The sequence below is a fragment of the Dendrobates tinctorius genome, unplaced genomic scaffold (assembly GCF_039654945.1).
Source record: "Dendrobates tinctorius isolate UK_male_01 unplaced genomic scaffold, ASM3965494v1 ptg000070l, whole genome shotgun sequence".
Lineage (NCBI taxonomy): Eukaryota > Metazoa > Chordata > Amphibia > Anura > Dendrobatidae > Dendrobates > Dendrobates tinctorius.
Genome location: NW_027361738.1, coordinates 53,222,284 through 53,234,651, shown reverse-complemented (window position 1 = coordinate 53,234,651; position 12,368 = coordinate 53,222,284).

Genomic DNA, 12,368 nt, shown 5'->3' with positions numbered 1-12,368 from the left:
GTGCGCTGACTTCCGGGTCACGTGGGGCCCCACGTGACTCCGGCTCTCGGCTGCCCGCGCGAGCGCGATCCGGCGGACGTGATGTCACCGGGGAGCCGCGTCCAGACCTAGAACTTATAGCTTATTCCCCCTGTTGAAGGCACGCCGAAACGCGCGTTGGGGTTGGTTTGTCTGTCCAGGAGGGTTGCTTTCCTGTTTACAAGGTACTTGTATATTTTCATGTCTTGATGTGTTAACAGTGGTATTAACCGGTTAGATGGATGTGACCTTGCTTTGGTCATGGCAATTTTGCCTGAATGGGTACCTTGTATCTATTTCTATTTGCCACAATACTATGATTGATTGAGATATTTATAATATTCTGCTCTTCATTGATACTCCCTTGTGACATACCTACCTTGGGCTTTTTTGTATGAGGTTGTTACAGCCATTTTTTCATCTTCCGGCTCTTCTATGTGCATGTTTGTCTGTACAATTTTTTATATACCAATAAAGTTGCTTTTACTTGGTGTTTGACCTTATGACTGTATTTGCCAGTTGTCTGTGAGTTCACAATGCAGTTGGTCTTCTTTTGGTCCTCATTGTGGTGGATATGTGAGACTGCGGCTGTGTCCATTATATAAAATATTTTTTTCATTTTTTCCATCCACTATGTTCATTGGACTATTCTCAAACTTGGTCAAGGCAAGATCTTCAGGAAATGTCTGACCTTTGTAATTGTAAACAATGGTTGTCTGTACCAAAAATTAAGTTCTGATTTTCTATTGTATCAAGTACTTATTTCATGCAATAAAATGCTAATTAATTATGTAAAACTAATGCAATGTGATTTTCTGGATTTTTTTTTAAAGATTCTGTCTTTCACTGTTAAAGTGTACCTACTATAAAAATTACAGACCTCTCCATTCTTTGTAGGTGGGAAAACTGGAAAAATTGGCAGTGTATCAAATACTTATTTCGACCACTTTATTTTAGGCGAGTTCTTGAAGTATGTTTGGGGTCATTGTCCTACTGGAAAACCCATGACCTAGGATTCAAACCCACATTGTGACCGAAAATCCTTTGGTAATATCCAGATTTCATGATACCTTGCACACAGTCAAGGCACTCTGTGTCAGAGGCAGAAAAACAATGCCAAAATCTTGGTCTGTCCACAAGACGCTTTCCCAGAAGGATTTTGTCTTACGTACATTTTGGCAAACTGCAGTCTAGCTTTTTTATGTCTCTGTGATAGCAGTGGGGTCCTCATGGGTCTCCTGCAATAGTGCTTCATTTCATTCAAATGTCGATGGATAATTTGTGCTGACAGTGATGCATCCTGAGCCGCCTGCAGTACAGCATGAATTTCTTTGGAACTTTATTGGAGCTGTTTATCCACCATCCGGACTATCCTGTGTTGCAACCTTTCATCAATTTGTCTCTGCCGTCTGTGTCCAGAGAGATTACTGACAGTGCCATGGGTTGCATACATCTTGATCATGTTGCATGTTATGATGAGTCACCGAAGGAGGAAAAAACAAAAATAATAGCTAAGTCCAGAAAACCAGAGAAGTTGGAAGCTATCGGATTGCAGACCCCTGAACCTATCCCCAACAACTAGCAGTAGCCGTGGGGGGTTCCTACGGTGCCCTAGACCCCTCGATCACAGCCGGAGAACTAAATTAGCCTAAAGACAGAAAGGGGAAATCAAAACTGCCCCAGAGCAGACCCCAAAGCAATAGGCAGCCCCCAACATATAATGACTGTGAAGCAAGATGAAAAACACTAACACAGATAGAAAGATAGGTTGAGCAAATGATGGGGACCAAGCTAACTAAAATAGGACAGGATAGAAAAGCTGCTGTCTGCAATCCGCAAAAACCCTATCCAAAAATGTACCAACAAACTGATAGGAAAAACAGGCCCTGAAGTCGCTAGGCTTCAAAAAGACTATATCAGCACTCAGGTATATTCTGAAGACAGAGCCAGAGAACAACAGATCAGAGACAAAAATGGAATTCAGCTCACCCCCGGCCGGGGATGGCTGAACTCCAAAAAACAAGGCAAACAAAACCAGAACTAAAGTGTACAAAAAGCAGAGCAAAACTTAGCTTTGAGAAGCAGAAATCAGACTGGTCTCCAAGAATCCAGCAGGAAAATCACCAGCAAGGCAGCAGGGCGTCGGGTGCCTTATATCCAGTCATCAGTTCCTGTGACCCAGTCATGATCTACCTGCTCAGCTGTTTGGTAATCAGCCTCACTACCTTCCTTCGCCAGAAGAGGGAGTTCATCAGACCTCACTTGTGAAGGGAAAAATGAACTCACAACAGTTGCACACATTGGACAAAGAAATATCAAGATCTCTGGAGATGGACTTTTAACTTGAGTTTGTTTACATTTCTCCACAATTTTGATTCTCAAGTCTCCAGACAGTTCTCTTCTCCTCTTTCTGTTGTTCATACTCAGTGTGCTATCAGGATGCAGAGAACCCATATAGTTAAGATGGCGGCAACACAGGTGCAAGAATACCGATGAGACACATCCTACCAATCCATGGAGGGAGCGGCTGCTTGGTATATAAATTCTTGCACCTGTGTTGCCGCCATCTTAACTATATGACTCCACTGCATCCTGCCTTTTTTGCTGTATTTTTGAATTTTTGGAGGATTTTCAAGTCTTATTTTTGTGCTATTGATGTTTAGTGTTAGGGACTCGTAAACGTGGGGATCCTTGACGAGGATTATGAGCTTCCGTATTTTGGCCAAAATATCAACTATTACCTCACATTTTTTAATGTGATTTTTGCACTTTTTTATTCGGAGTCCAATTGGGCCCATTTGGACTTGTAAACTGTAGTGTCTGTTCACATGGGATGCATCTTGATAGCGCTGGGAAGCCCGCCTGATCTAATAGAAGGGCATAACTAATAGGCTGTTAACCTGGATGCTGTGCATTGCTATAGTGTGAACAGCGCCACATACAAGTCTTCATTGTGCATTTATATACCAAGCAGCCGCCCCCTCCATGGATTGGTAGGCTGTGAGCAGTTGTCTCATCGGTATTCTTGCACCTGTGTTGCCGCCATCTTAACTATATGGGTCCAGTGCATTTATTTGGAGGCCTTGGCAGGTAAGCATCTCTGCCTTTTTTGCTGTATTTTTGAATTTTTAGAGGATTTTCAAGTCCACTTTTTGTGCTATTGCTGTTTAGTTACATACTGAGTGTGACACATACAGATACACAAAGCAAAGATTGAGTCAACTTTTCATCTTTTTAGCTGGTTAAAGGTGTTATTTTCATATTTCCTACACGTGCCACAGGTGAGTTTGAAAGAGAATTATATGCTTGAAGCAAAGTTTTTTACCCATAATTTTGGAAAGATGCTGACACTTTTGGCCGTTCATTTGTAGGTTTTTGTGTGAAGTTATGTCCAATTTTCTCTATGTTTTTTTTTGCATTATTTCAATGCACAGAAAGGAAAAAAGCATGTGTATAACAAACTATATATAATTGCAAAAATTTTATGGGAGGCATACTTTTTCTGGAACAATTTCAAGGGGGCCAACACGTTTGGCCATGACTGTAATGTGTCATTCCGTCAGGTGAGAATTGTTTCTTTTTGCATATAATTATTTTAAGCAGATACAGTATGTCAATATTTGAAATGAGCAAATTTTTTAGAAATTAATTCTACAAAAAACTTAGACAAATCTGTAATCATCAGTATACAATTTTTTTGCAAGTCATTATGCCAAAATTTAGCAAAATTTCAGCCAACTTCTGCCTACATTTTGCTGAACTGTAGACAGCTGGAAAAGGGCTAAAAAAGCATCAAGACATGATACTCACCGCTAACCTGTCCTAGCACATATGCTGCCTTTGGTACCTGTTACCCTCTATCCGGTCTTAAGCTGCGGCCTGAACTCAGAGTTGATGGTATTTCAAAGCACTGTGACCATCAACACATTGGATGAGTGTGCAGTAGGCACCAGAGGCAGTGGGAATGCCGGGTACCAGAGAGTGGTGAGGATAATTTTTTTCATTTCTTACTTGTCATGTTTATTGTGCTCTGTTGTCTGGAGAGACCCCACAGCATAACAGGGAATACTCAAATCATGGTGAATAATTTTGCTGCAAATAGAATTTCTGGGTAAAATCTGTGCCGTTTGGTGAATTCAAATCTTGCAGATCTGCTCATCTATAATCAATAATAAATTATTTTATTCATGAGTTTTAAGTTGTTTTTTTTTAACAAAAAACATTCTGTCAGTGACTGGGGGAGCAGTTGCACACCCCTGCAACACTTATTGATTCAACAATGTAAAGACAAATCATCATGGGACCACTGGAATTATATACAGCTCTGGCAAAAAATTAAGAGACCACTGCACAGTTTTAAAAAAAATCAGCTTCTCTACATGTCTGACAGCCATTCCATTCCAGTGTCAGTTGAATTCCAACCAGAGTACACCTCATTCTACTTACTGTGCTTCTTATTATGTGATCATCTGAGCCAAATCTTATTTAACAAAGGAAAGTATAAAAAACCCTACTGTGATGTTCACAATCCTCTTGCAATAGGACAAGATGGATGGCAAAACAAGTGCTAGTAAAATCCCAAAAGTAATAGGAATGAAAAAAATAACTTTTAACCATGCCAAAGGAGTTGAAAAGAAAATTCTTGAGTGAGGAAAAGAAGGGCTCAATTCTGGCTTCACTAGCGGAGGGATACAGTGAGCGTCATGTTGCCTCCATCCTTAAAATTTCTAAGACGGCAGTCCATTACAACGAGGTCAAGCAGCAGACTTTGGGGACAACAAAGCTATAGACCGGCAGAGGGCGAAAATGACTCTCCACTGACCGGGATGACCGTCATCTTATTTGAATGTCACTCAGCAACCACAGGATGATATCAAGTGACCTACAAAAGGAGTGGCAAATGGCAGCTGGAGTGATGTGCACAGCAAGAACAGTTCATAACAGGCTCCTAGAGGCAGGCTCAAGTCATGTAAAGCTAGAAAAAAGCCTTTCATCAATGAGAAGCAAAGGAGAGCCAGGCTGAAATTTGCCAAAGGCCATAAGGATTGGACCATAGAGGACTGAAGCAAGGTAATCTTCTGTGATGAGTCTAATTTTCAGCCTTTCCCCACACCTGGTCATCTAGTGCTTAGAAGGTGACCTGGAGAGGCGCACGAGGCACAGTGTCTTGCACCCACTGTGAAATTTGGTGGAGGATCGGTGATGATCTGGTGATGCTTCAGGAAGGCTGGAATTGGACAGGTTAATATTTGCGAAGGACGTATGAATCAAGCCTCATACACGGTTATCCTGGAAAAACAGTTGATTCCTTCTGCTCAGGCAATGCTCCCCAACTCTGAGGATGAGGGAGCCCGGCTTTGTGTGCGGGGGTCCACTGACTGGCCAGCCACGGGTTAGAAGGAGTCAGTTTGCCTTCTCTTTCTTTCCTGGGGGCGCAGGGATAGGGTTAAAGATTTAGTCCCTTACCTGAATTGGATTGTGTTCATTGGCTGAAGCAGGGTTCTTCCGGTGGTGGTTCCTCCTTCTTCAGAGGTTATAAATTGAGGAGCTTGGGGTCGCTCAGGTTCTTTGACCCCGGTGGATCGAGAGCGGAGGTACCGTAAGTGAAAAATGTCAGCATGGGAGACCGAGATTCGGGACCGGATAGGCAGAGAGGGAGTAGGGTGGATAGCAGAGCTAATGCAGGAGCTGGCAGCGAGCTCTATTAAAAGATATGCAGCGCCGGGAGGTCGGCGGTCAGGGCGGGGGGCCCGCCCCTGTGAGCGGTGGAGTCCGGTAGGTAATCAGCCTGGGCGCACGCGTGGCACGACCGCGCCTGCTGCCGGCATAAGCTAGGCGCTCGCTGAGGAGACGGAGAGGTTGGAGGCAGCCCCTCCCATCATGTGTAAAATTAGAAAAAGGAGTGGGAAAGTTGCAGGACGCGGCCATAGTGCGTCTCGCAGTTCAAGAAAGAAGGGCCCGAGTACACAGCAGCTTGCAGCTGTTAACCAGCTCGGTAGGGGTGAGGGGTTAACTGGAGGACAGACCGCTGCACCCAGGGAGATAAAAAGAGCAGCTGCAATGGGGGGTGCACAAAGCAAGAGTTCCTCAGCAAGTGTGGAAGGGAATAAAAAAAGGGGAGGTGAAGGAGCAACGGAGGGCCATACAGCAAGAAAGGGGAGTTCAAGTTTCAGTGGAAGCGGGGATTAATGGGAACCAGGCGGTGGGTAGTCAGCAGTTGGTTAAAATGGCTCCTATGCTGGACATAGCGGTGGCGCAGCTGGTTCAGCCACATATGGCGGTAGAAATGCAGGTGCAGTCATTGCCCCATATGGCAATTAACTCACAGGCAACTGCCTTGCCATCGACAATTTTGGCACCGTCTATGGCAGCGGGAGCCGACGGTACCTTACAGGCAGCTGGAGTAGTTTTTTCCCCGGCATGCAATCAGTTGCAGTTGGGCATGTCGGTTGCAGAAATGGCAGGCAATTCAGCCTTTGTTAGTAATATTGGAGCATGGGGGAATCTCGCAGCAGCAGGGTATGCTGGCTGCACCCACGGTGGGTTTGGTCCCTTCAGGACTAGCTTCTAGGAAAGCTTCGGCGGATTCACGGAGCCGCAGGGGTGCGGGAAGGAGGCGATATGACAGATCTTCGTCCTCTTCATCAGATTCATGTGGCAGACGTTAAAGGCGCCACAGTTATCGGAGGAGGAGGAGAGCTGGGTCAAGGGGCAGCCGAAGGTCAAGATCTTCGTGTCATCATTCACCGTCGTCATCGGAGTCTTGTGGCTGGAGTCGGGCAGCGACTCGTCAGCCAGATCATATCCAGCAGGAGCAGCAGAGTGTGCACGAGAAAGAAGAGGCTGTGGCGCAAACATCAAGGCCGGTTCCTGAGGCGGCGAGTGGTGAGTTTAATTATGCGGGAGCCTGGGGGGGCTCGGGTGAGAGGTTTGTCATGATCGATAATTTCAAGAGCATTTTGGAGGGAAAAAAATTGGTAGTGAACCCGAAATTACTAGTGCAAGCTAGAGGACCCAATACTCCGGCACATTTGCGGTCGGACATTCATAGGGACATTTTTTATTGTGGTGTAGCTCCATTAGGTGCTCATTTGGAGCAGGAGACCATAGAAAAAATTTGGGCAAATGATTATATAGATATTTGGTCAATAATATCTACAGAACAAAGCACAATTGATCGTGAGCGTAAGTTGAGTGACAGACCTTATGAGCGTAGGCCGAAGGTGGCTAAAACAATAAATAATTGGCTACAAGCCTTTTTCATATTAGGTTGCGTCATGGGAAGAAAGCATCCAGAGCGTTGTTCGGAGATGTTTTTATACATGGATACTATATACAACTCATACAAGACTCACGGCGGTGCAGCCTGGTGGAGATATGACGAGGATTTTAGGCGATGGTTAGCTAACAATCCGCAGTTGGGATGGGGGGTAAAAGCCACGGATTTGTGGCTGCGGCTCATGACGTCGCAGAAGAGCAGCCAGCCCTTTCACTCTGGGGCCCTTAGCCAGCAGCCGGGTTCGGGGCCAGTTGTCGTATGAAGGCCGGGAACCTGCTGGTTGTTCAACGAAGGACACTGCAGGTTTTATGGATTATGCAAATTTAAACATGAGTGCTCATCATGCGGCGGTGGGCATGCAGTCGCAAAATGCCCGCATATCAACCCAAAAGGTGCAGTTGCCAGGACAACAGCACAACACGAAAGTAAGGACTCCAGTGAGAATCACCGCGATGGAGCCATGGTTAAGCAGGTACCCCAATGAAGTGGCTGCGGCTCAGTTGAGGGTGGGTCTTAAGCTTGTTTTTTTCATACCGTTCAAGTTTTCAGAATTTTCACCATTTTCAGAGAATTTGAAATCGGCCAGGGAGCTTCCGCAGGTGGTGGTTGAAAAAATAGGCAAGGAAGTATCTTTAGGTCGTATGGTGGGACCTTTTGTAACCCCCCCTTTTCAAATTTAAGGGTTTCTCCATTGGGAAAAGAGCCGGGAGAATTCAGGCTGCTTAAGCATCTGTCGAACCCGAAGGGTTCTTCAGTAAATGAAGGTATTAGTGAGGAAGAATCTACAGTGGTGTATGCTTCATTTGATCAGGCGGTTAGGTTGGTGCGGCAGGCAGGTCGGGGAGCATTATTGTCCAAGTCGGATATTGCGTCTGCTTTTCGCCTGCTCCCTGTTCACCCGGATTGTTATCATTTATTGGGTTGTTTTGTGGATGGTTCCTATTATGATACTTGCCTTCCTATGGGTTGTGCCATTTCATGTAGGTATTTTGAGTTATTCAGCAGTTTCTTGGAAAGGGTTATAAAGGTGGAAGCGGATTCGCAGTGGATTACACAATATTTGGATGATTTTTTGTTTGTAGGCCCAGCAGATTCGGATGGCTGCGGCAAGGTTTTGGATAAGTTTAAAGAGATTATGAGCAATTTTGGAGTACCGCTAAGTGAAAAGAAAACGGTTGGTCCGGTCACCTGCCTTGCTTTTCTGGGAATTGAGATTGACACAGTGGAAATGGTGTTTCGTTTGCCTCTGGATTGATTTCAAAATTAGTGGATTTGATACATGGTTTCTTATCATGAAAAAAAGTGACGTTGGTTCAGATGCAATCCCTTTTGGGTTTGTTGGAGTTCGCGTGTAGGGTCATGCCAATGGGCAGAATTTTCTCAAGGCGGTTGGCAATGGCGACATGAGGAATTAAATTGCCACACCACAGGGTGCGTTTGGGGGTTCCTTTGTTGGAAGACTTAAGGGTATGGAGGAGTTTCTTGATCAAGTATAACGGGTGTACATGTTTTCAAGAGACAGAGAAGTCATGTCAGGAGATATCATTGTTTGCGGATGCGGCTGGTTCCACAGGTTTTGGAGTCATTTACCGGAGTCAGTGGTGCGCTGAGAGATGGCCGTTGGAATGGGTAAAAAAGGAGTGGACAAAAAAAACTTACGCTTTTGGAGCTTTTTCCATTGGTGGTGGCGGTGGGGATTTGGGAGCAGCAATTGCGGAATTCCCGCATTTGTTTTTGGACAGACAATGAAAGCGTGGTTCAAGCGCTGAATCACTTATCGTCATCTTCCATTCCGGTAATAAAATTGATTTGGTTCTTGGTATTAAAATGTTTGCATTGGAATATTTGGTTCCGGGTGCGGCATGTGCCAGGTATGGAAAATACTATGGCTGATTTATTGTCACGTTTTGACTTTCAGAAATTTCGGGAGCTCAGTACCTTTGGGAAATTCCGGGAACCTCCTAATGCCATTGGTTCAGGCTTCGGTTGCTTAGTCGACATGGAATGCATACGGTAAGGCTTGGCATGAGTGGTTGGGATTCGTGGGTGACCTTCCGGTGGGTTTTTCTAACGAATCAAGGTTGGGAGTGATGGTGTTGTACATTCAACATTTACATGCAATGGGCCTCTCTGCAACGTTGGCGAGAAATAGGTTATCAGGTTTGGCTTTTCATTTCAAGTTTCAGGGTTGGGAATATGTTACAAAATGTTTTATTTTGTGCCAGGCTTTAAAGGGGTGGGAAAGATCGCGGGTACCAGTTCAGGTAAGGCGTCCTATTTCTTTTTCATTGTTGGGTAGAATTATTGGGTGTACAAATGCAGTCTGCAGCTCTCCTTTCAAAACAGCATTTGGTGTTGCCTTTTTTGGGGCTCTGCGCGTCAGTGAGCTAGTGGCTACGTCCTCAAGGATACCCAGTGGTTTGCAGAGCAGTAACGTATCTCGGTGCAACAGGGGTATTTACATTCGGATTCGGCGGTCTAAAACTGATCCTATGGGTAGCGGGTTATGGTTCTCGCTATGGTCTATCCTGAGCCCTATATGCCCCGTCGCATTGGTAACAAGGTATTTGGAGGTAAGGCCAAGCAGTCATTTGTTTTTTGCGCATGCGGACGGGTCCTTGCTAACTAGATTTCAGTTCCTGGCGGTGTTGCATCGTATTTTGTCATGCTTGGGCCTCCCTCCGGGGGAGTTCAGTATGCATTCATTCAGAATTGGCGCAGCAACAGAAGCAGCTCGCGCGGGCCTCAGGGAAGAATAAATAATGAAGATAGGAAGGTGGCGTTCTGTGTGTTTTTTCAAGTATATTAGGCCGGAATTGTTAACTTTATAATATGTCTGTGGAAGTATTTTTCTAATTCTCTTGTCGTTTCAGGTGGTGCCAGACCGAATGGATATTAGGACATTCTTATGTTTTTTGGGCCGAGCAGAGGGCTAAGTTGCGCCCTGGGGGGAGGTCTCTGGGTTTTTAGAATGCGGAAGTAAATTGGAGAGGTATTAGGGGATTATTGTGGTCACAGATGTTGGTGAAAGTGGTGCAAATAGCGAGAATCGTGGCCTCCCTGGTTATTCTGGTATTGCATGCAGGGGAAATGATTTGGGGTCCATACATCTGATGGAGCTTTTAATGTTAATGCGAGCAGATATGGATAAGTTTCCTGTTTTTTTCCCAGTTGGTCATGGTTTGGTCTGCAATAATTCCTAGAGTGCTGTGGCGTGGCGCCCGAGATTGGGCTGGGATCGAAAGGGCCAGAAGAGCATTAAATCTGCGAATATCGCGTTTTGTACATTTTAAGGGAGGCCTTGTGGTACGGCACAGACAGTTAGAGGGTAATAATGCCATGCTCCTGCGTCCGGATGGAGTACATCTAACGGACGAGGGTTTGAATATTTTCCTGTCCGGTTTGCAGGACGGTATTGAGGAGGCAATTTTTTCCTTTGGGGGGTCATAGCTCCTTGAGGTGGTTGCTACTCCTTGGTGGAAAAGGAAGAATGGATAACATGTGCCGGGAGTCCGGTGACATATCCCCACAATTTTCCGATGGTTATTTTGAAGTGCTGAGACCTTACCCCTCCAACAATGGGTGTTAAAAGAAGAGAGTGTTGTGACTGGTTACTCTCCAATAAAATTTTGTTACATTAAAGAGTGTGTGCTAGTGTCTTTCTTTGCACCGGGAAAGAGGGAGAGAGGCGTGTTTATAAGGTATGGACAGTCCTGGTTTTTCCAGCAAGACAATGCGCCATGCCACACAGCTAGGTCAATCAATGAGTAGATGAAGGACTACCACATCAAATCCCTGTCAGGGCCAGCCCAATCTCCAGACCTGAACCCCATTGAAAACCTCTGGAATTTAATCAAGCAGAAAATGGATATTCAAAAGCCATCAAACAAAGAACTGCTTAAAGTTTTGTACTAGGAGTGGCATAAGGTCTCTCAAAAGCAGTGTGAAAGATTGGTGGAAAGCATGCCAAGACACATGAAAGCTGTGATTAAAAATCATGGTTATTCCACAAAATATTGATTTCTGAACTCTTCCTGAGTTAAAACACTAGTATTGTTGTTTCTAAATTATTATGAACTTGTTTTATTAGCATTATTTGAGGTCTGCAAGCGCTGCATTTATATTTATTTTGACCATTTCTCATTTTCTGAAAATAAATACAAAATGTAGTGCTTGGGAATTCTGCGATTTTATTGTATATGTAAATACATCCATTTTTAGTTACTATCACACATATGTATGAGTGTTACCATCCAAAGAAACAAACCAGTTTTATTCTCAGTTTTCTTAAGATCCCAATTGCTTTGAAGATGTGTCAATTTATTTCTGATCCAGTTTTTTCCAGTGAAGTGGGTAGACTATTGTGGTGGGGGCTGGCCACGGAGCCGCCGGCTGGGCCTGGGGACCTCTCACCTTCCCCGGCACCGCGGCCTCTGACAGGTCACCCCGCGACTTCTCCCGCACCCTCCGATCTTCACCCTGCCGTCCGGCAGGGCCAGCCTCCAGGTTCGTGGGTCCCGCATGGAGGCTCCCAGGCGATGTCTTCGGCGGCTGCTCCCGCAGGGCCCGCAGTCGCTCCTCCTGTCCATCCAGAATAACTGCAAACACCAGGGCCTCTTCCTGGTGTTGGAGTACCACAGCCATGTTGATCGCTTCTGGTACCACACCGGATCCTCTGATGACAAGCGATGAACCGGAACCAAGTCTCCAAATTATAATCCACAAGTGAGTAGTTTTTTGTAATCCACAGGTATTTGTAATCCACAGGTGAACAGTTCTTTTGGAGTCCTTCTGGCGCAGGCCTGCCACGGAAGATGTCGTATTAGCGGCGGCGATCCTGCCGACTACGCCAAATGTGGTGGGGGCTGAGTTGGGGGGTGGTCCACTGCTTACCACGTCCGGACGACACAGACACCAGGCAAAGCAAGGACAAGATGGAGGCAGAGTTCAGTTGCAACAGTTATGGATTTTATTAGTCGCTCTCCTGACGACCACAACCACGCACCGCAGCCTCTTTACAGTTCTCCGCCTCCAGGCCCGGGTACCTGCACCTTTCCTCCAGTCGAAGTAA